General features: G+C 34.3%; 1 pseudogene; it reads right to left on the bottom strand.

Annotated features, from left to right (window-relative positions):
* Positions 1-22,166: 22,166 nt before the first annotated feature.
* On the bottom strand, positions 22,167-23,549 carry LOC114397096 (annotated as a pseudogene).
* Between the last annotated feature and the right edge of the window lie 2,904 nt (positions 23,550-26,453).

Here is a 26,453-nt window from a genome sequence, read left to right on the forward strand (position 1 = left end):
GAATAAACTACACGTCTCCCTGAGGTTTGTAAAAATTACACATGTCTCCCCTCTGTTTTGAGACCTACCAATTACACCTTTCTATTCCCCTTTTTGTCTCCCTAAGGTTTGTAAAAATTACATAAGTCTCCCCTCTATTTTGAGACCTAACAGTTACACCCTTCTATTACCCTTTTGTTTAATCTATTTAAGTGATCGTGAATAATAAAAATAATTGAATCAAAATTCATTTATGCATTTTTGTTATTCCTTTTTTACCCTTCCATTGTAACAAAAAAATTAACACTCTACAACCTATGAAAATGCACACACCTACCTCTTTGTCCATGAAACAAACTCCTACCTTCTTTGTCTCTACAACATGAAATGCATCATGCACTCCACATCCTCCATCGCCTCCACCTTCCTCTTCACCCCCACCTCCTTCCCTTTGTCGCCTTCACCTGAAATATCATTTAGGAAGGGTTGACACTAGTTAGGGTTCACAAAGGAAAGGTGTTTAGGTGGCTGTTGTTGGGGTTTGCACTTCTCTAGTTGCAAGAGGGTTTGGGCAATTGTGGTTCAAAGCACAATTGTTGGGATTCTCTTGTTCTTTGGTTGTAAGGGTCACAATTTATTTGTATAGCTCTATATTGTGGGACTATACTGGCCCAAATGGTATGGATAATTTTGACCCAAATTATGCACAAAATGGACCACTTCAACCCTAAAATCCCACTTTAGCCCTAAAAATTATCATTGTGCATAAGGTTCTCTTCAACATGTAAATTTTCATTTAATTCATAAAAAGATTTGAGTCATTAGATGCAAATAGTTCTAGTATTGTGATGTTTTCCAATTGATCAGTGATTGATATTTTGTGAAAAGATATTATGGTTTCAAATTGTGTGGTTCAGATAGATTTCTTTGTTCTTTTCATGTAGACCTTGGATAACAAAACAAAAGAGTAATATAAATGCAATTTCTTGTTCATAGTATGATAGTAATGAGTTTTCTTAGGTGTAAGTTTTGGTAATTGGTTAGTTAATTAGTCACTTAGTGACCTTAATTTGAATTATCAGAAGCCACGCCACAGTATATTAGTTATTTGAAACTGTGCAATTGTGGTGTGGCAATTAGTTGTTGACTTAATGAAGATTATGTCTCAAAGCAATGAGGAAAGGGTTTGGATATGCATTGAATTCTATGCATGTTTAGGTGCCATATGCTAATGGGGATGTCGTGTTGCAGAGGGATAATGTGGAGGTGGGTGCTGGTTGAATTCATTGGAGGGGCTGGATTAGACAAACACACCACAAGTATTTGTTGACAAGTTTGACCCCTTGGTTTTTTTTTTTTTTTTTTGTATTTTTGAACCACATTGAAGGAGATGGACAAGTTGCCTTACATTTGTCCTATCCTAGGAAATGTGGACATTTTGGTCAACTATATGGAGCTTCCTTATGAACCTGTTAGTGTGAACGAACCTAAGAAAGAACCTAAATTAATTTGCTTGTTAATGAACATCGTGAGCTTAGGTCCAAATCTGTCAATGTACCTATTGAGTGGTTAAAAAAAGGAGTTAGTGATGTTGTTGCTATAGATAAAGTCTATGTTAGTGACGAGGACATGACCTAAAATGGGGTTAATACTAGTATAGAGTCATCTGAAGCTGAACATGATGACATTGAAGATGATGTTGATTTGGTTAATGGTAATGAGAGTGATAAATTAAGTGGCTTTGAAAAGAATGTTAATGTAATAGGTGAAGTGAATTTGGATGATGATATAAATGAAATATATGTTGAGAGAGGTATTTTGGGAAAACCTTTTGAGAGGCAACCAGATAGCAAGATCAAGTTTATAAAAGGGCAATTATTCTCAAATGTATCTCATTTTAGGGAAATCCAGAGTGATTTTTCTATTCAAGAAGGATTTGAGTTGTATGGGGTTAAAAATAAGCCGTCAAGAGTGACTTCTCAGTGTAATGCTAAAGGATGTACCTAGAGGATCCATGCATCCCCAACCCCAGATAAAATAACCTACCAGATCAAGTCATACTATGGTAAATACTCTTGTATTCAAACAACAAAGAACTTTGAGGCAACATCCATGTGGATTGCAAAGAATCTTGAGATCTTAATTCTTCCAAATCCCAATATTAGTTATTCAATAATGAAGCAAGCATTGCTTGACAACTATGGAGTTGAACAAATAAAACAAATGCAATTGTGTTGTGCCAAGAATAAGGTCCACCAAACCACTAAAGGGGTACACTCTTTGTCATACAATGTTTTGCCTCCTTAGGTGTGGGTAGTTCTAAAAACAAATAAGGGGAGCTTAGTAAAGTTTGAACTGAAACCTAGGGTGCCTGGAACCTAGGGTGGGCATGAATACTAAATTTAAGAGGATTTTTGTTTGTTTAGATGCCATGAAAAAAGATTTGTAAGAAGGTGCATGCCTTGGTTTGGCATTAATGATTGCTATTTGAAGGGGCCATTTGGAGGGGTATTACTATCTGTTGTTGAGCTTGATGGAAATAAAGGCATGTTTCATATTTCATTCACAATGGTTGAGATTGAAAATACAAATTTGTGGAAGTTTTTTCTCACTTTGTTAAGGGAATCATTGCAATCAGTTCCTGAATGGAAGGATGACTTTGTTACTATCATGTCAGATTAGAAAAAGGTATGTGACATTAACAATTTTTCATTTCCAATGTTATTTTGTAAAATGTTATTAATGATTTTTTTGTGTGTTGCAGGGTCTTTCCCAAGCTGTAACAGAAACTTTCCATATGCAAGACATAGGTTAGATTTAAATATAAATTAAACTAGTTCTATGAAATTTGTAAATGATTACTACATGATTCAAAAACTTGTTAGAATTTTATTTCACGTTAGGTTCAACTTATAGACCAAGTGTAACTCAATCATGATGTAATAACTAAACTATCATCCAGGTCATCTCCTAAATGAATAAATGAGGGATTTCATGTAATTATCCAACTAAGAACTAAGTTTTTGCATTCTTTTTTGTGATTGTCATGAAATAAATAACATAAAATAAATTATAATAAAAATTAAATGACAATAAAATAATTAAGTAAAGATAGAAATACTAGACTTGGATGGTGACGTCAATCTTGATGAATGAATATATTGTTTTGGACTTGCAATTCGCTCGACCCACTATAACTTCATAATTTTCTACTTATCTTTCTTGCCATCCTCAATTCACTAATGTATTCTATCCCAGATTCTAAACTGCTTGTCTAATACCTAATCCCTTGGACATACTAACACAAGCAATCGACATTAATGGTTGAGAATTAGCGAGGCTTAACCAAGATTATTCTATCCCTAGAGATAATCCCAATTAAGTACTTGATTCATGTTCGGGTTTCAACAAGACTCCCCAAAGTGCAAGTCAATTCTTGAATTCATCTGTAAGATGGTCAATTGAATAAAAGCATTAAGTATGGAAACAAATAAAGAGCTCAAGATGAAGTATTGAATTGATAGAATTAAAATGAAACAAGGTTCATCCTTTCCTCTCCTAGGTGGAAGGAATTGCACTCATAAAAATAACACAATGAAACCTAGAATGTCTAATGGAATAATGGAGGTGTCTAGTAGGTGGAAGTCTAAAATATAATTATCTTCTTCTTCAACTGATTTATCCTTGAAAAATATCTTGCTCTTGATTTCCCTAGCTTTCATCTTCAATTTTCATAATTTTTCCTTCTAGAACTTTCAGCAGATTTTGGGCCTCTAGAACTCTGGCCAGAATGACATGTTTTTGTTTAAAAAGTACCAAATATTCATTAAAAATAAAAAAAAAACTCTACCTTAGACAAAGTAAAAACTTAATTTAAAGCTAATTTGATTCAAAACAAAACCTACAGTTAACTAAAATGTCAAATAAATGTCACAAAATACATATGAAAATCTGGTAAATTTGACATTTATCAATATGTTTTATTTTATTTGTAAATGACTACTGCATGATTTTAAACTATTTTATGATTGAACATGTAGGTTTTGTTGTAATGTTGAACCGCTATAAGACCAAGTTTAAATCTCTTTTGTTGACTAGCCAATTTTGGGCATGTGCCATGCATACACTAAGGCCAACTTTGATAAAGCACTTAATGCTTTGAGAAAGAACAACAATGAGTTTTGATTGGTTTTTGGATGAAGATAGACCAAAAACTCTTAGAGATAGGGGGAGCAACATGAGCAACATGAAGACTTAAGCTTGAAGCTTGAAGAAGAGCTTGAAGATGTTTTGTCTTTTGCATGCCCAACTCTTTTGAGTGGCATTTGTATTGGTTGTTATATTGAATATTGCATCTTAGTCCATATAATATCTTTTGTACATCATGCATCATCATGAGTAAGTGAGAAGAAAGTTTCTATGGTTGGAAAACTTCTTCAGAAGGCAAAACTCTCTATTTTAATCAATTACAACCTTATCGTAATCGATTACACAAGTTGTTTTAAGCTTATAGAGTTATGTCTCGTATCAGTTTAATCGATTATACGCTTATCATAATCGATTACATAGTTGTTTTTGAGACAATGACTAATTTATTCAAGAGTCTCTACTTCAAAAGTAAACAAGAACACTTTAATCAATTACTTTGAGTATCAAATCGATTACATTGTTCTGGAGCTCTTTCCAGGTGTTTGGAAGAACACTTTAATCGATTAAAAAGATAATCTAATCGATTACTTCATTGAATTAATCAATTACCTTGTAGATTTAATTGATTACATGCAGTTATAATTGTTTTCTTTATAAATAGCCACCTTGTGTTCTCTCTAATAACACAACAAAATAAGCTTCTGAAGAGCTAGGATCACGTGTTGTTATTAGTTAAAGAAAGAAAAGAAGAAAAGTGCTTAGAAACAATAACTCACAACTTCAAATTGTAAAGATTTTTTTGTGATAAGTGAGTTGTGTTACTTTCTTGAGTTCAAGAAGCCCCCTTATTCAGTCAAGCAAGGTTTTTTTGGAAAGGATTGATCAGGTTGTGTATACCTTTGACTCTATTTTTTTGTGTATGGTTTTACACATCTTTTGTTTGTGTATGAATCTCTAAAGGCATGCTAGAATAAGTGTTTCTAGTTTGGGCTAAGGGTAGGTTTCTCTTAGGCTCTTATTCACAGAGGACCCTAGAGTTGGGTGCCTAAGTCTCTTTTTCTGGGGTGGGAACTGAGATGGCTTGTGATTGCTTGTAAGAATTTTATATGCATAATGAAAATCTAATTCGGGTTTTGGATTAGATAACTTGATTAGCTTCTCTAGTGATAGAGAGTGAACCAGTATAAGAAGATTATGTACTTCTTTTCTTGATCTTATCTTTCTTTCTCATTTTGGTCTTAATTAGTTTACTAAAGGTTCAAGAAAATATCTTTGTGAAATAAAGAACTTTAACAAGGATCTTGTGTAAAGGGTGGATTGATTTAGTATGGATTTAGTTCGGTTTATGAAAGTTTTGTGATATGATCCATGCAAAAGAATTTTTTGCAACTCTAGTTTTAGAAGTTTGTTTTGTTTTGAAAACCAATTAACCCCCCCCCCTCTTGGGTTTGTGAGTACCATCATCTTTTTCAAAAACAACGTGGAGGCACACATATCACCCTCTATGTAGGAGTAATCATGTCACAAACAGTATTTGTGAAGTATTTAATGCTTGGTTGGGTGATGTTAGAAAGAAAACAGTATTATCCATGCTTTAGTCTATAGTTTGTAGGGTCATCATAACTTTCCAAAAAAGATATGAGACAGCAGCACTAGTCAAAATCATGTGTCACCTATTTGGATAAAACCATGCGGGAAAGAAGGTTTTTGGCTTTGAAAAATATGCTGGAAATGATGAGTTTCAAGTGAGTGATGAGTACACCAATTTTGTGATTAAGTTAAGGGACAAGATGTGTAGGTGTAATGAATAGAACCTCACTAGATTGCCATGCAAACATGTATGTGCATGCACAGTGTACCAAAGAGAAAATTTTAAGAGTTATTATGATGAAGTTGTTACAACTTCCAAGTTGTTGGTTGCTTATGGTGAAGTTATTCATCATATGCATGACATTGATGTTAATTCTAATAGGGGAGATTATCCTGATATTGGTCCTCTAACTTTGAAAAGACTACCAGATCGACCAAGAAAGGCAAGAAGGAAAAGTAATGTTGAGGGACCTTCAGGAACCCAACAAGCAAGAAGGTCCAATACAGTAAGGTGTTTTGCTTGCAAGCAATTTAGACACAACTATAGGACTTGCTAAAGGGCTCTAGTAAAAAAAAATTCTATAAAACAAGTTAGTGCATTAAAAAAAATTTGAATTGGCAAGTAATTTGTTGGATATGTAATCTGACATTCATTTGTTTATTGAAACTTGATGTTAGCAACAACAAAGTGGGAGCAATGTCAATGCTGAACCTAATGGCAACAATGTGAATCTAGCACCTTTGCAAACTAATGTACTTGCATTACAACAATCTAGACTGACTAGGGAAGTATATTGTTTAAAAACCTTATTGTTGAATTTGAATGGTTTATGTTGAACTTAATTGCTTATGTGGTTCATATTGTTATATGTTGAACATGACTCTGTCATATAATAGGTAACACAATCTGAAGCTATCGATGCATTTGTTGCTTCCAACCAACTAATCAACATAGACAATGGTGCAAGGAAAAAGAAGAGGAAGAGACCAAGAGCCAAGCCTAGGAATGTTTAGGATCATTGTTATATTTTTAAAGTTAGTCATTTTACTTATACACAAACTTACTTTTTTTTGTTGTGGGAAAGAAGCCAAATATTATTACACATTTGCAGGGCCAAATATTTTGTTCAAAACCAACATGTTCTTATATATTGTGTTGTTCCTATTTTTTGAGAACAACCTTGTTCCAAGAATATTCATCTTCAACATGGCTATTTTGTCAAACAAGCTTGTTCTAACTACATAGCATGCAACTTGATGGAATCAACTTGTAAGAACCATGATATTATATTAATGAAGTTTCTTATTTCATTCAATGTTGTCAATACATGTGTAAGAATGATACAAAGTATGTCCTTTTTTTAGCAATGAAATGAATTCAATTTGGTATTAGTCAATATGCCAGTGCGTAGAATTATTAGGTTGCAAGACTATTTTTTTGTGTTATTGGAATTCAATTATGCTTTTCAATCGTTGGAATTCAAGCGATCTATTAGCAAGTGTTTTCTTATTATAGAATTTTTTTTCACGTATATGCTCAGATTCACATAATATAATTTTTCATTACAAAAAAGATGTATACCAGATGCGAAAATAGGAACCAAGTTATTATACCAAACACATGTCATGTAAACAAATATGACAAATAAGTTGTTAGACTAAACAACCACCAACAAAACAAAGAACCATCTAAACTTAGTTACAAAATTCTTAGTAAGGACCATCTAAACTTCAACTTACGACTACCTATACAATAACAATGCCAACAACAATTACAACTACAATTATGAAACCAATTAAAACTCATAAGATGGTCTTCATTTTGTCATCTTCTTTCTTCAAATCTTCGATGTCCATCTTAAACAATTCATAAGATGCTTCACCTTTACGATGCCAATGTTAGTTTTATGTTAATTATCCTCGGTTTCATTTTGTCAACAAGAAAGGTTTCATAGTGAACCTATTTCTTATGTAATAGATTTCATAATCTAAGAATTCCAGGCTTCCATTACGTAAGAACTAGCATTATTTTTCACTGAATCATTCAAAGTTCAAACATTCTTTTACCTTTAGTGTTAGTTTGTATTCTGTATCTTGTGCTTTCGTTTAAAAGAGCAGTCCCATTTACTTACCGACCACCTAAAACATTACGACGTTGGAGGAAGACTAAACCTTGAGCAATAGGATATGATTGGCTCATTTGTTTTAAAATTTGTAAAATTAATTTTTATGAAATTAACGTTAAAATATAAGTGAATATATGTATCTAAATCTCAGTTATATACGATTAGATATTAGGAATATATTGGATACAAACATTTGCTGAACAAACACAATATAGTATATCACGAAAATTACTTCTACATTGATTAGATCATAGGCTTAGTGAGCTGTAAATCTATAGTTTATAATCCCCCATCCCAATTAATCACTACTCCATAAGTATAATCATGCTGCTATTATTAAAGTTGCTTCAGAGATCTCTGACAATGTCTTCTATGTGAAATGACAAGCACACTCTTTCACATTGAATTTTTTAATTTTTATTTTTTTTACCAAAAAAACTTATGTCATTCTATTCATAATAATAAAATAAAAATTTAAATATTTTTGGTCCCTAATATATACTTATTTTTGGCATTTGATCCCTAACAAATTTTTCCTTCGAATCAAGTCTCTAATATTTGAAAACTTTTGACCGAGATCCCTGCCATTAATTAGAATTTGTTATTTATTTATATGACTGTTAATCAGACACATAAGCATGTCACATGTAATATTTATTTGAGTCGGGAATTACAGGTAGGAAAGATGAAGGGTGATGACCCTCTTCCTCTTCCTCCTCACTTTCTATATCCTCCTGTTCTTCTTCTCTCTCTCCTCTGTGCACCCTTCTTCTCCTTCCCCCACCCATTTCCACATTCCCAATACTGAAACCTCATTCGTGGCTTCCCTTGACCACTTCCTCACCCAAGCTCAAACATCCCTCAAAGACCACACAACGTACAATGTTACAAAGCTTGACGACGTCATTTTTTGCTCCGAGATAGACAGGCTGTACTCGGAGACAAAGTCATCACCACCCCTCCAACCCTTTTCTTCCACCACCCCTCTTCTTCTTCACCATCACCAACAAAGTCATCACCTCTGATAACTATGAAATTTAGATTTAATTGATAGTCAATTTTGACTAAGAATGATTAAAATTCCTCTACTATATTGTTGTTTTTAATGAAATAATGATGATTTTAACACCATTTTAAATTTTGACTAGCAGGATTGATCGAGGTCGTACCCGAATTAAATAAACATTAAAAATGCAGTATCTAGGAAGTGATCCTAGGTCGTCTCCCAATGAGCAATGGTCAATCAAACGTTCATAACAAATAGTAATAAAATAGTAACGAATTAGGGGGGTTGTTTGTTTTTGTAATTTAAACAGCAAGCAAATTTGAATTAGAAAATAACATAATTAAAACATGTTGTTTCCCCTTGATTCACAAGCAAGTCTCTTATCCTAGGTTACGAGAATTTATCCTTAATCAGTTCAACCACTTAATCCAACCCTAAATTAAATTACTAAGCGAAAATTAACATAAGGTTGTCATTATGTGATTAAGCAACACATACACCAATTAATCATGAACGAAACTGATCATTAAGCATGAACGTAAATTAAGCGCAGAGACAAATAATCAAGCACTAAGCATGCATGGATTAATAACAACAAATGCAGAGTAATTGGTGAAGAGGAAAAACTTATCAGAATTCAATAGTAATAACAAAACCTCAAAGAGAGTTGTGCTTGATCCTCAAGAGAAAATAACGCTGGAGACTTAGCCTTCCATTAATAAGTAGAAAACAAAATTGTAGATTGAAGCAAAAACGAAATTGTAGAAAACAAATTTTATTCTACGTGAACAATGCACATGAACAGTAAAAACTGGAATTCTAAAACCCTAGAATTATTCTCTTCTCCAAAAATTCTGTAAACTAAAACCCTGGTGCTGTTATATAGGTCCTCAGCCCCAAAGCTTACAAATCTATTTTAATTCCAAACCCATAAACGAAATAAAATAAAATCTGGACAAGATAAGATAAGATTGGATGAAATAAAATCTGGACAAAATAAAATCTAGATGAAATAAAATCTGGATAAGATAAAATTTGATAAAATAAAATTGTCTGCTCTTTTCAAGTTCAAGCCCAATTTTGGATTCAAGCCCAATTGCTTATAATTCTCCTGAAATCAAATTAAAAACACAAAATTAGTCAAGTAGGCCCAAATGATAAAACTGCATGATTAATTTGATAATTAAGGTTAATCAGTAATTAAAATGATGATAAAAAGGGTTAAGAAATAGGAGAAAATAATGACACATCAAGGATACAAAAGAATGAAATAAGTGCTTTTGAGGAAAAATTGATGAAAAAACTTGAAGAAAAAGCCTTGAAGAAAAAGTCGAAGATTGGATCAGCACAAGCTTAGCACGAAGAAAACTCACAAAGAAGCCCAAAGACACACTTAGTGCGAATCCTGCGGTAAGCACGTGATCACCGCCATATTCGCTAATCCTAGAAGGCCTACTTAGCATGATGTCGCGTTAATTTTAAGCTACCTTAGGCCTACAAAAAGAGTAGGAAGCAAAGGAGAAAGACACACCGAGACTCAAAACTCTCTAATAAATACATCCAAAGCCTGAGCATCTCTAATAGAGGAAATCTTCCTTCTATAGCTATTCCTCCTTCTCTTCCTTTATTCATCCCCTTCTTCTATCCATATCAACCCCTAAAGTGTAAAGTCTCTCATGACTACGAGAGACTAAACCTCCATTGTTGGGAGCCTAGCAGACCAACCTCTTGTAATGTAACTCTTCCTTACTATCTATTTAATGCAATTCCAGTTTTTATTGTTCTTTTCTCTCCTTTATTGTTGCTGATTATGGTCTGATCACCCATACTCATGCATTGTTTAGGAAGTAATGCATTGGAAAATGGTTATTTTCTAAAGAACTGGGAAACGATATCTAAATGAAATCATTGCTAGGAATAGAGTGATGTTTGTTTAGCATATTTCATGCATTTTTATTCTTAATGTGATTTACTATTTTATCTTTGCAAGGGAATTTGGGAGAGAAGATAAATTAGGTTCTTCATGAGAGGAACCAAAAATAGAGTATCATAATAGATGTGGGTGAAATCTGAGATAACATTAAATAGAGAAAAATTATCACAGGTAGTTTTGGCATGCTAGGACCCAACATATTTTAAATTCTGAATTATCTTTAAGCATTCAAACTTATTATCATTATCTTTATCTTCTACTTTTATTATCTTTTACCTTAAAATCTCTTATCTATTTTATCTTCTACTTTTTTATCTTTAAATCTCTTATCTCTTGAAATTTTTATCTTATCTCCTACCTCTCTTTATCTTCTATTTTAAATTTTTTATCCTTCTTATCCCTTACTTTCTTTAAATTTTGCATCTACAATTATTCATTCCTTATCTCTTCTATTCCTTGAAAATTGGCTTTGCATCAATCTAAGTACAAACAAAGTTCATGTGGACTCGACACTCATACTTCCTTTTTATTTTATTACTTGTGACAAATTGATATACTTGCCAACAAATTAACAACCACCACCCCCAAAACCACAACAACCCTAACCACAACCTCACTCAAAACCTTCCTATCGAATTCGCAGTCAAGCGCAATCAAGAAACACAACTATTGTGATCTCCAGCACCACCGCCATTGCAAAACCCAACAAGCCTCACCATGAACTCAGAGCAAACCCCATCATGAAACCCCCCATGAAGTCCAACTACGAACCTAGTGAAGCCCACCAAACAAAATCGATTTTTCTTTTCTTGGTTCATATTCAGATTTGTTGTTACTATTGTTGTGGTTTGATGTTTTTTTGGGGGGATTTTAGGTTTTTTTTTGGAGATATGTTCAAATCAGTGTTTTTGTTTTCTCAATTTTGTGGTTTGATGTTTTCTTAATTTTGTTCACCATCGGTTGCACACTGGTGGGATGAGGAGGATAAAGGGTAATGGAGACAGATAGGAGAAAGTAGAAAGGGACAAAACAGGAAAAAGAAAAAAAAGTAAGAAAAAGAAAAAGAAAAAATATTGACCGTCATTTTAAAAGACAAAAAATCTAACAATGTAGAAACACAAAAATAATACAACATCGTTTTAACCTTTTTTTTTTAAATCCTACGTGTAATCCCACTTAGACAAAAATTACACGTGACACTACATGTTGCATGCCTACATGTCAGGTTAACGGTCACGTAAGCAAATAACAGATTTCGACTAATGACAAGGACCTCGGACAAAAATTTTCAAATATTAGAAACCTGATTCAAATGAAAAATTTATCAGGAAACAAATGCAAAAATTGAATATATATCAAGGACCAAAAACATATTTAAGCCTAAAATCAATACAATATGATAAATACTCAAAAAATTAATGACTAGCATGAAATTTAGATGACCTTGCAAAAGCAACTTAGTTATCTTGCCTCATGATAAAAACAAACCATGACATTTTGACATACTAAGTTCTACAAATTGCCACAATAGAACCAAACTCGGTGTAATTAGGATTGATATGATACAGAGCATAAACTAATTGCTTGCAAACTAATTAATAACCACATTTTGTGACTTCACGAGACCAATCCATTTTAGAGCAAGAAGTGCAAGTACAGTAACCTCAGCCTCATCAATGAGATCACTAACAAGCAAGTGCTCTAAACCTTCAACAAAATTTAAAATTGAAAGAGTTTTTATCTCTCAACCAAGGATTGTTTCAGACATTTATTTTATAAGCATTTCCAAACCACCATCTCGAGACTTCATTGACGACAACTCATGAAGCATGGATGCTACCCCAAATTAAACTTAGGTTATGGCCCAACCGAGCCCCCAAAAAGTTCCCTTGTGGAATATATTTGGATTTGAAAACTAAATGATAAATATTAATTTCTTGTCACACTCTTACTCTCACACCAAATCAGTTACCAATATATCATTCTTTTCTTCCCACCCTTGGTGGCTAAAATTGATCAGACAAAACTGAAACGCAATAGTGGAAAACATCATAATACCTTCTTTAAACACACAGAATGAGACTCTATTATCAGGCTTTAGATAATATCGGAGTTCATGATATTAGCAAACTAAATCCACACAGCTTTGGTTTAAACTACCGAAGAACAGAATCAAACCATTTTAAATAATCACACATCCACAGCATTTCATATATGAAACCACAACCACATTAGCAAGTTATTAGACTATTAGCAAGCTAGTAAAACAAATGTAGTGTAAATACGAAATGAAGTTCTGTCCAACCAAGAACTTCGATTTCAGCAGCAGGATACTTGCTATAATTTACGGTTCTAAAAAAAAAACGTGACCCAAAATACACAAAATACTGAAAACAAATGTGAATTCAAAAGTGACTAGTTCACTCCATTTTCTCTAATATCCAAAAGTAGTGTAGCATAAAACCCATCCGAAATTAAATGAAGGGAAAAATTCAAATCCTAGAGCCTACGCTACATAACTTCATATAAGTCATCATGGAATAATATAAGCAAGGAAGAAGCACAAAGCCACAAATACCCAAAGCATTTTAACAATCCCCAAAAGATGGAGTATATACTGTCTAAGTGCATCGGAGGTGATTGCTGAGTTGGCAAAATACCAAAGTGCTTCAGAAGAACTCTGCGTGAGTATGTCATCAGCTAAAAAGCACGCTGCATATGAACCAAAAATAATGCACGCACGTAAATGACCCAAAATTAGTGACATTTTCGTGTTAAAAGCAAACATAATTTAACCAATCCGTACTCCAAATTTAAAATCATTGTGATGATAAAATACCTAATATATCCTAAATGACAATGTTTGTAACAAGTCCATAAATAAGCTGAAGACACATAAACAGCTAATGATTTATAAATAAACATAAGCTCATAAATAACATTAAAGAAGACATAAATCCGGAATCTATACTCAAGGAGCCGAAGTTGGATCAACCGGTGGTTTTTCTTCATTCACAAGAAATGAGAAGCTTCATCAATATTGCTTTCATTTATATTCACATATTCACATTTTGCATAGTGTTTTCTTGGGCATCATCATCATTGTCCATAGTGTTGTCTTGTGCACCATCTTCATCATCATCCTAATCCAAATTTAATTGAACTATGACAACATCGTTAATGATAAAAAAAGAATTTAACAATTCACATCAAGTGATACCCATAGTAGTTAAATAGCATATGGCGGCGCGAAGCAGCCACCTCCAAAAAACGCTATAGCGGGATACAGGTAGTAGGATGACTGCTATTCTTTTTTTAGTTATTACGTATATTACTTATTATTAAATTATTTAGAAATTTTGTTATTAATTATTAATTTATTATATCACATATTATTCATTATATAATTTATTAGTTAATTATATTATGCTTTAAATATTTTTTATAATTTTTAAAACTATTATATCTTTATTATTATTATTCTTTAGTTCATTATGTTATATATACTTTAAATAGTTCTTTATATTTTATTATATTGTTATATTTGTTGTTGTTATTATTATTATTATTATTATTTATTAGTAGTATGTTATGTTTTACATAGAAAAATAAAGCTAATGAACTCAAATTGAGGCCCAAAAACTCAAAACAGACAAGAGAAAAAATAAAAGGAACACCTAGAAATGAAACCCCAAGACCGAGCCCACTAACATGCAGTGCCCCTATGGAGGAGGAAGACAACGCAGATGGGTGTGTGAAAGGCCAACGACGGCATGACGGAAGCAGCAGAAGCTGTCGCTGGCAACGGTGAATGTCGCAACGCCTTGTCCAACGACGATGAGGGTCGCATGCAAAACCCACAAATTGCTGCGATTCTTCGCTATTTGCCCCGCTAATAGCGTCGCGACAGCCACTAGAACCAGGCGCTCCACAACGAGTGTCTTTGGAGCAGTAAGGGGCCGCTCCGCAACCGGACGATCGCAGCACTATCGTGCACGATTGACTACTATGGTGATACCAAATATCAGACAATGAAATTATAAGTACAATGTAACAAAGAAACATACCAATGTCATCAGAAATTGGTTGGATGGACATATTTGTAAGGTCATTATGTAAAGCCTCCACCTCTTTATTAGTTAAGAATGGTGGTGACTCCTCCAATATCCTATTAAAATGATCATCTAATGCTTAAAAATTAATTGGGTCATAATTTTGATGCCTTAGACAATTCCTAATTTAATCAAATTGATCATAAGTAGACATTAGAAAATCCAAGCACAAAAAATATACAATCAAAAAAGAAAAAATATTATTTTTATTACAAAAAAAAAGAATGAATATAATAATACCTTTGTTGCAACCTCAAGTTGTAACGAACATAAATAATATCATTAAGCTTTTGATGCTCTAACCTATTTCTTTTATTTGAATGAATATGCTCAAATATACTCCAATTTCGTTCACAACTTGAAGCACTACAAGTTTGACTTAGAACACGAATAGCCAACTTTTACAAATTTGATGCACTACATCCATAAGATTCCCACCATTCATCTAAAATATTACATATGATAAAATAAATCAATATGTCATCAGTCAACTAAAATAAAGATTAAGAATCACAAAAAAAAAAGTTATCAACTTACTTGGCATCACCGTATTCCGTTCATGTGTAGCAACTAGTCTCCCAAAATCTAACTCGGCATTTTTAAATATTCTCATTTCACTTGTCAAATTAGACTACAAATCAAGTTCTCCATGAGCACACCTTTCAATGACATCCAAAAGGCCAGATGTTGTGGACATATGCTATGCAAATTCTTCATTGAATTGACAAGCTGGATTTAACCAATAATCGGCAACATGTATACTTGTACAAAGTTAAAATCCCAATGCCTATCCAAGATATTCAAGTAAGGCTCTGCCTTCTTATTTTTCTAAAACCTCATGATCATCTCCTCTTTGGCTTTATACATAGCTTGGCAAAAACAATCCATGGCAGGTTTATCTTTGCCGTCAACAATATATAAAACACAAACCAATGACTCCATGAGCTTCACAATATCAACACATTTTTTTCCAAAACCTGGAGTCTAAGATCTGTTCCGCAAATTTTTTTGCCCTAGATTCTTTGGCATAAGCTGAGCTTGTCCAATCTCTAGATGTTACCATGGCTCTTAGTGCATCTTTATGAGCCAATATATTTTGCAAGACAATGAAATTAGTGGCAGACAGAGTTGGAGCTGGACAAAGTATATCTCTTCCACCTGTATATTTTTTCATCAAGTATAATGAATAACAATGATTGTAAATATACTTGGTAATTTTTGAAGCAAGTGTCACAATCTCACTTACTTCCTCTAATTTCCCTATGTCATCCAACATCAAATTAATGCATTGTGTAGCACATGGAGACCAATATAACTTAGAAAAGTCAACTTCCAATAATCTACCAGCAGCAACATAATTTTCAGCACTATTTGTCACTATGTGAACAACATTCTCAGGCCCAACTAATAACACCTTCTCCCTAAAAAGCTTATGCAACATTTCAGCAGATTTGGAAACATGAGAAGCATCTACATACCTTAAGAAAACAGTTCCTTTAGGACAATAAACTAGAAAATTAATTGAAGTTCTCCTACAACAATCAGTCCACCCATCAGCCATAAGAGTGCATCCAATTTGCTTCCAAACAATTCGATAACCATCAACAAGCTTCCTCACATCATCAACCCATTTATTTAACAAATAACCACAAACTCTATGAAAATTTGGACCTTCATAACTTGGACCCATGCTACTAATAGTATCAATCATAGGTTGATAATATGCTTAATTAATTGCATTAAATGGCACAGAAGCATCAATCATCCACTTTGCAATGGCAAGGCCACACTTTTCTATGACTTCCTTACTTTGCAACACACCCTTTAAGGTAGGTTGAGCTCTAGGGGTTGTTGTAGGCATGAAATACTGACCTAAGCGATTGATGTTCTTCCCCTTTTGAGGTGGATTGACATTACATACTCTTATTGGCTCTTGCACTTCATCCACAATTATTCTCATTCGATCTTTACCAAATTGACCACTATACACATATTCTTCTCGGACTTTACTTCTCTTGGTGTTACGTTCATCAAGATTTTGCTTCATTTAAAATCGAACATCTGCAGGCACATTCTTACATTGTTCACATTACCCTTTTTCTCCAGCCAAGTGATTCTTGAACCTATTAATGCCACCTCCCCTAAAAATTGTATTACAATAGAGATACAATAGAATAGTTTTTTTCATTCTCCTCAGCAACTTTAGAATGTCCCCAAGCTAGATCACTTTTCACTCTAATGTGTCTGAGTTTGAGATGAATTTTGAGTGAACGTTTCTTGTGATGATGGGGCTGTGGTAGATGACATCTCCAAGTTCAACTGCAAAATTAAAAAGCAAAGAAAAGATGAGAAATAATTAATAACTACTAACTTAACTCCTAATTAATAATTAGGTGTGAAAGCTCAATTAAAAGAGTGTCTACTTATTACTAATGAGCATGGTTAAATATTAGAATTTTGAAATGGAACCATCAATACACCCAGTGGAATTCCTACATCATGATTAAATATTTGGAATGGAATCAATACTACCAGTGGAAGTCCTACGTCATAATTAAATATTTGAAATGGAACCAATACTATGCTAGGATTAAATATTTGAACATTCCTAAATTGCAAACAGTGGATTATTTAAGATTGTAATGATGTAGAATTTAAGAATGTAATTGATAGATAATATTAACTTGCTAACAATAGTGAAATCGCTAAATAGATAACCCCTAGCATTATTAATTTATTAGCCAATGCAAAACTTTATCTTCATCCAATCAAGTATAATAAAAGCAATAGCAGTTAAAATTAAGTTGAATGATAACAATTACATTTAAGTAGAATAGTCGAATAGCACTGCCATATGTCATTTAGTTCACAAACACCAAATCACGTGTAAGACTGTCTTCTCTTAAAAAATCAAGATTAAAGTGGAAATATAGCAAGCAAAGTAACAACAGTAGCCAGTAGTATCTATTACAACTCACAAGCATCAGTTGCAGCATTTATCAAGATTGAACAAGAAATAGAAAAAGAGTCAAAACCATCACCACACTACTAAAAAACGTGCTTTTTACGTCGCTGATTCGACGACGATTGTTGGCAATCGTCGTAAAATGTGAGGCGGTGACATATTCGTAATTAAGAAGGAGACAACCACATCGTTTCTCGGCATGTCAAATTGTAATTATGTGATTAACATACAAAGACGATCTTGTGGTTAGACCCGTCTTTGTATCATTAGTGGTTACATGTGCCTAACACGTGACTGTCGCAACTACTATACAAAGACGGTCTTGTCGTGAGACTGTCTTTGTATCGTTAGTGGTTTCACGTGGCGGCCACGTGATTTTACCCTTTAAAATAAAAAGATGGTCTTATCCGCAGACTCATCGTTGTATCATTACTGGTTTCAAGGTGCAGTGACACGTCATTTTCGTCATTAGCATACAAAGGCGGTCTTGTGGGAAGACCCGTCTTTGTATCGTTGGTGGTTTCACGTGGCGGACACGTGATTTTCCCATATAAAATACAAAGATGATCTTATCCTGAGACCCGTCTTTGTATGTTTACTGGTCACACGTGGCGAACACCTGATGTTCCACTTTATTGCCACGTTCTTGACTGAGACCCGTCTTTGTATCCTAAATTGTTTCACATGGCGGGCACGTGATTTTTCCTTTCTAACTCTTTGGTGCTTACGAGCTCGAGCAGGCAGCACAGCTACATAGCATATCGTCTTCGACAAAGACAGTGCCATTGAAATCCCACTTGGTCCGAGCTTCGGCGTTGCTTCTTATTCCGTCTGTAGTCACCACCGACAAAGCTGAGGCCGCATTTAGGTAATGTTCATTTCCATTGCTTATATTGCTTCATTCATTCATTCACATACTGTTCTCATCTCCGCCACACATTGTCATGAAGTTGAGCCCCATTAAAGGTAACGTTTATAACATTGTAGTTTTTTAATGTTTCTATGCACAGTTGAAAGCTTTTTGTTGTTGTCTTCTTTAATTTTTGTGCTTGTTACTTTGGTTATTGTTTGACAATATGATTTTAGGACCTAGGTCTAGTTTGAACACTTAATTGTTCTTCCTTTAGCTTGCCTCCATAAGGGTTGCCCGAGTGTGGAACAAGACACTGAGTCACACACACACACACACAGAACCACATAGACACACTGATAGATGACAAGCAATTGTAGGATTTGAGGCCTAGAACCTCCAGAACAGAGCAAGGAAAGGAAAGAGATTTTGTATTATTGCCTATGTATTCAATTACATCCCTCACAAATTTATAGATATTCTGATACAATGGTGGATGAAATGTCTTAACAGATTTTGGCAGCTAGTGCCTTGGAGGAAAGATAAATTGCAAAACGGATTGCTAATTGGAGACAATATCTAACAACCGTGATAATTGGGATATTCTGCTTCTAGAAATTCAGTGCTAGCTCATCCTTACTTCATTGTGTAGTCCTTCAGGTACTGAGGTTTGTACATTTCCCTTTTTTGAGCTTCTTCTTTCTTCCTTGTTTGGTTCTTCTTCATGCTCTATTTTTGCTACCTCTTCTGCAATACATAAACTAAAATATTAGTCATAATAACTGAGACATATTAAAACTCATAATGTATTAATCCAAGAGCTAATTTTAATACTATGCTAAAACTAATGTAATGTAATTAAATTTCCATTCACTGAAAGAAAAAGCAATCTTATATGGCAATATCATCCAACAAAAAGAATAAAAATAATCTTATACCATACAACTAGCCTCCTATTAATACACAACTAGACAATCAATTAAAAATTGAGTTCCTATTAGACACCAAATAGCTGGTTATAAAACTTATCTGGATTCTCTTCACGCTGATTATGAATGTCCAAAGCAACCTTTGCATCACAACCAATTCATAAAGCCAAATATTTGTTAGATCCAGAACTAATCAAAATGATGCAAGAGATGTGTGTTTGGGAAGCATAAAATAAGAGAAATAATTGTTTTTTAAAATAAATAAATAAAACCTCTTGAGAAATTGCTAAAAAAACCAAAAAATAGAGCTAATGTCAACTAAAACAAGCTAATCTAAACACACACAGTCATAGCTTCACAATTAGCAAATGGTACAATCTAACAAAATGCAAGTGGTATACAACTAATGTTTACAATTAAAGGCAGACAAAGAATAGGAACTTAATATAATTCAAGTAAATCTATGAGAGTAGAGACAAATTTGCTCTAGAATTGAATACCCAAATTCATATATGTTAATCCTCACTTCAACTATCCAACACAATGTGAGTAGAATCAGACTTGATAGGAAAAAATCAATATAGCCAGGCTTTCAATTTGCTTCAACCAAATTGACACTCAAACCAGAGTAGTAGACCATGCTCCAAACTCCTAAAGACATATTTCTCTCCATCCATAACCCACCCAACCCCCTTATCCAAAACACAAAGAAACTAGCTCCCTATCAAAGTTTAACAAGTTGACTTTCCAAATGCTTTAAGCCTACAAATTTTAATATAATTAACAGTAACAATGAGAGAGGTGTATTCACATACCAAGATAATTGTTCATTTTTACTTTGTTAGTTGCATCTGTTGCTTTCCTTGTGGATTACTAATTGTTGCCTTTCAACTTAATATAATTGTGTGTGTGTGACTGCGTGTCCATGTGCACACATGTGGTTGTGTGTATTTTGTTCCTTTGACTATATGTGTGTGTGATAAAGTAAAAAAGAGGGTTCTATAAGCCTGTAACCTTGAGAAGCAGCCGCAAGAGCTTGTAAAAGAATTTTGTTATCACCATTCAAACCCGCTAGTCCTCTCTTAATCAAACTTATTATTAAACATAAATAGTCTTCATGACTTAGTATAATCAGAAGTAAAACTAGATGTTTATTATAATCACCTATTTTAATTTCTTCAATTCATTTAGTTGCAATGAAAGTTATAATGATTGTAATCTGGATCTTCATGCATTGATCTGAACTTTAGTATCGATGTGGACTGAGGAGCATTATAAGGTTCAAGTCTGCTTATTAAACTTGCCTATTGTAGCATGGGTTTTCAGTGAAGACATCAAAATCACAAGAAAACTTAATTGGAAATTAGGGAATTAAGCAAATCATGAAAAAATTGCTTTTGTAACCAGTTATGACTTTTGTGATGAATAGGTTTAAGTGCAATAGTGTAGTAGTTCCAACATGTATCGCTTATTGTCTTATGATAGTGTGCTCAATATCTCAGGTTTGTACAGAGGTGAGACCTGCCACAGACGAAGAACTTCCATCTCCATATATTGAAGAATTTCGGTGATTCTTTGAATTTTTTGTGATTGAAATATTTTATCTAATAATATGATGTTCCTTTACCAAAGTGAGCTTCACACTCTATTCAGGGGTTGAACATACTACTTCATGTTAACTTTCATTGACTTTATTTCTTTTTTCAAATAGTTTTATCTCAAATACTTAAGTACTGTATTATTCCTCAACTTTTAACTGTCTAAAGTCGTTTACATTAGATTGAATGTGGAAATTTCTTCTTCAATGTTAATTCAAATCCTTTTAATTGTTGTTGTGTACTAGATTTGTGGTTTTGATGGAGATATTTTGATTGAGAATACATACTATATTTTTGTTAGGAAGCATACTCATAACTTGAACACCCCACTTCTAAATGTTTCTTGTAATGTATAGTTTGCATAAACTAGGACTTAGTATAATAAAAAATAAAACATTCACAAAGGGATCATTATACTCCTCGAAGAAGAGATCTGAATCATCAGTGAAGTGAAGGTGTGAAACCTTAACTTCCTTTAAACCAACTTGGATACCTTTATGAGCTCTCCACCACAGTTACAGAATTACAAATATAGAAAACATTCCCCTTCCCTAACTCCTTATTTTCTAATTTTCCTAAATCATAATATACTTTTGTTGTTATACATAATCATAGAAAAAGTAGCAGGAAATCCACCTTCTATACATTTAGCATCAAAATATTTTCTATCAAGATCCTTTTCCAAGAACCCTACTCAAAGCCCAATTTCTTCTATTTGTTACATCTTCTGCTACCTGATTTGCAAATAGAGTGACATCTAGACTTTGTCTACCTACTCTAAAAGCATTATGGTTTTTTAATCTTTGGAAGAATTTGAGTCAAAATGATAACAGGAAAGGATGAAGAAAAATAAAAGGAAAACAAAGGCAAAGAGGCAATCTAGTGATCTGTGTACTCATTTATTTCCATGTGAAACTTTTTATGCATCAGCAAGAATAGCCTCTATTTGCAGGATATTTCTATCTCTATCTGCCTTCACTGTTCATTAGTTGAGAAAAAACTTCGGTAGCACTTATGTCTGAATAAACATTACCATTATCTCCCTCTCTTATTACGTTACTAGAAGGACTCCCAGGAATTATTGTAGTTGTCACATTCACTGTTTCCTGAGCATTGCTATCATCATATGGCTCTCCTTCTTGTTCACTTTCTTGGAGCTGAAGTGCATATTCCAAATTCCACAATACAGCACCCATTGTTGGCCTATCAACATCATATTTAGCCAGACGTTTTTCTGTTGTTTCACCAAACTTCTTCAAAGAGCTTTGCTTTATCTTCCCAACAAGATAGGGATCAATAATATGCTCCAGCATGCCCTTTTTCTGCCATTCAAGCGCCTATTCGGCTAAGTTCACCTATTCCCTATCAAGTTGTGGATCAATAGCAGGTCCGACACAAAGAACCTCAAAAAGCACCACCCCAAATGAGTAAACATCTGACTTATCTGTAAGCTGCTGCCTTCGAAAATACTCCAGATCAAGATAACCAAAACTACCTTTCACACCAGTGCTCACATGGGTTTCATTGAGACAAGGTCCAGATCTTGAAATACCAAAATCTACAACCTTGGCCACATAGTTTTCATCGAGAAAAATATTGGTTGATTTGATGTCACAGTGGATGATTCCTTGCACGAAACCAGTGTGTAGATAGTGGAGACCTCTAGCTGCACCAATGCATATCTCAAGCCACTACTTCCAAGACAAAGATGCTTGTCCTGCTGAGCCATATAGATGCTTTTTGAGTGGACCTTTTTCCATATACTCATAGACAAGTATCATTTCTGAGTTTTCTTCACAATATCCAACTAGTGAAACAAGATGGCGATGGCAAATTTTGGAAAAGATTGTTATTTCGGTTTGGAATTCTAGAAGCCCTTGTCTGGATCCAGACATGCCTCTCTTGACTGCAACCTTCACGTTGTCTTTGAGCCCTTTGTAAACCATACCAAACCCACCAGACCCTATAATTAGACTTCTATCAAAATTGTTTGTTGCTGATTGTATATCGGCAAAAGGGATTGTCAAGCCAAAATAACCATAAGAACCAAGAGAGGCAAAAGTTATCCCTTCAGACATTCTACTAAGTGAACTCCCTCCGAACACACATAAAAGCGTCCATTCTACACTTTCCATTGTTCTTTGCGTTTTCTTCTTCTTCCTGCATTTGAGAGAAAGCAGCAAAGCAGCTATTACAAAAAGCAAAACAACAATTCCTCCAACAACTGAACTCACCAACACCCACAACCTCTTCTTCCTAGGAACAACATGTGAGTCCACAACATTCACTAGCTTTAAGAAAAACCTCAACATCAACTTGGTTGTTGGACAACAGTCCTAGAGCAAAACCTCATGTCATAGCCCCAAATAAAACTGATGCCCAATAGATGCTTATCATTTGCTATTATAATTTGAACCTTCTAATTGTTTAACATTTTGTCCATTTGTTATAAATATTGGTTCTTTTATGATTGGTTGTAGGAAATTGTATTGCAAACAAGGAATTTTTGGCCATTTTGTGGTAATAACCTGTTGCTCTACTCCCTCCCATCATCGCATATCTAGGATTCTTACACGTATCTTTCCAGGTACGTATGTCATACTTATGGTCATAAGCTACTAAACAGTTATACCAATATGTAAGTTGTTAAATATTAATTTGTAGTGCATGTTGAGAGAGCCTTAGGTTCCCGTTCAAGATTCAAAAAAAGGATTAATACAGACAGTTTGGATTAATCACTTTATTGGATCTTGAATTGTCCGTTTGGACAGTTTGGGAGCATCTATTTTTTTTACTCCATTCACAGTTACATGTTACATGCGTTTTGGTGAATTTGATTAAGTTTCGGTTGACTGCATATGGCTTTGTTCTCCAGGTGCATACTTGAACATGGTCAACCGAGATGACCTATTACATTTTGTGCACTTGGAGACCAATGCGAAATGCTGCCAAAATTTAACCAAATTTACTATATCATACTTAACTTGTACATAAGAATGAGTAAAAAAATAGAGTTCTTGAATGGGATAGGACCACACCTTTGAATGACAAAAAAAAGATATTGGCATGCATTGAGTATGACGTAGATAGTATTATAGAACAAAGACCATGGATCAAAGTTGGATTACAACACCTCGCATAAGCGAAGCGTATGAAAACAGGATTGAAGAGTTTTTGGCATTTGCCGAACTAAATGCACCAGCTTCAGATGCAAAGTATTTTTGCCCTTGTGTTAAATGTGTCAACGGGAGGCGTCAGTCCTTGAATGACATTAGATCGCATCTGATATGTGATGGGTTTAGTCCTACTTACACAAAATGGATATGACATGATGAATTGCATGCTCATACAACAACATCTCAACCTGAGCCGGTTCAGGTAGAAAGCAGAGATTGAATGGAAGACATGATACATGATCTAGGGCAAGAGGGCTTTCGGGATTTTCATGCACATATTTATGATGATTTCGAAATAGATGCGCAGAAGCCATTGTATGCTAGATGCAAAAGCTTCAGTAGGTTATCAGCTATGCTTGCTTTGGTTAACTTGAAGGCCAGATTTGGGTTGAGTGACAAAAGATTCACTAAGTTGGTTTTGTTATTGAAAAATATGCTTCCTGAAGATAACAACTTACCCAAGAGTTACTACGAGACAAAGAAGATATTATGTCCCATTGACATGGTGATGCAATCCTACCCCGCAAGGGCATTGGATAGAAGACTCCAAGAAGATTGAGCCAGAGATGCAAGAGAAGGCCATAGGGTTCTCATGAGCCTTAGGGTAGATTTCGAGCTCATGGGCTAAGTATGAGCCCACTTATCTTAGTACATATTAGATTAAGGTTTCATTATTTTTTGGCCTTGTATTTAGGGCTCCATAATGTAGGTAAGGTACCCTAGAAATGTAGGATTTTTCAACCCTTGTATTTTAGGGTACCTAGACTAGTTTTTGTATTAGGGGTAGTTTTGTAATTTCACATGCATTAAGTGAATATTTGATGTGTGTGTTGGAAAATAAATTTAATTGAATTGGGAGAAGCCCAATCCAATTAAATTTTAGAGGGGGAGGTGAGCATTTGCTTGCTACACCTCATTGCCACATCATATAGTCACACTTTGTGCATGTGCTTCATGCTTTACATGCCTCATGCCACCTAAGCATACTTAGTGGAGAATCTTGGACTTGATCTTGAATTTAGTAGGCTGAACCATAGCTAAAATTCACTAATCATAATTAGTGAAATTTTGGCTCCAAAGTTTGGCTCCACAAATTCAATTTCAAATTCAAGTGAAATTTGAATAGAAATTCAAATTTCCCTCCAATTTTGTGTGACACTTAGGCTATAAATAGAGGCCTTGTGTGTGCATTTTTTTCAACTTTGATCATTTTAATATTAAACTTCAGATTTCAGAGCTCATTTAGAGCGCAAAATTTCGTGCTCTTCTCTCCCTCTCCCTTCATTCATCTCCTTCTTCCTTCAAGCTCTTATCCATGGCCTCCTATGGTGGTGAGCTTCTTCTAGACTCATCTTCTCCTTGAAGTGGCGTCTCCTCTCTCTCTTCTTTTCTCCATTCCACTGCCATTCATATTCCAAGAAGCAAAGGAATCCATTGATGAAGAAGATCCTAGGCCTACAAGCTCCAATGGAGCTTACATCATGTGGAATACTGAAGAATCCATGCATGTCCGAATGACTACATTCTGTACAGAAATGAGTTTGCGGAAATGCAATTCTGCCCCACGTGTGGAGTTTCACGTTACAAGGCTAACGATGGGTAATGCAATGAAGGTTCAAGCACCACTAGTACTCGTATAGGAAAGGTTTGTTGGTATTTTCCAATAATACATAGGTTTAAGCGATTGTTTGTTAGTGCCCAGGATTCAAAAAACTTAAGGTGGCATGTAGATGAAAGAAGAATCGTTGGGCTGATCAGACATCCCGCAGATTGTACACAATGGAAGACATTTGATTGCTTGTATCCAACTTTTGCACAGGAGCCTAGAAACCTAAGGCTTGTGCTAGCTTCAGATGGAATGAATCCTTTTGGTAACTTGACCACCAATCATAGTTCGTGACAACCTTCCTCCGTGGTTGTGCATGAAACAAAAATACATGTTATTGTCTATGATGATAGCTGGTCCAAAACAACCTGGAAATGATATTGACGCCTATCTGGCTCCTTTGATTGAAGACCTGATAACATTGTGGGTAGATG

Source organism: Glycine soja, chromosome 18, assembly GCF_004193775.1.
Source record: "Glycine soja cultivar W05 chromosome 18, ASM419377v2, whole genome shotgun sequence".
In the NCBI taxonomy this organism is placed as follows: domain Eukaryota; kingdom Viridiplantae; phylum Streptophyta; class Magnoliopsida; order Fabales; family Fabaceae; genus Glycine; species Glycine soja.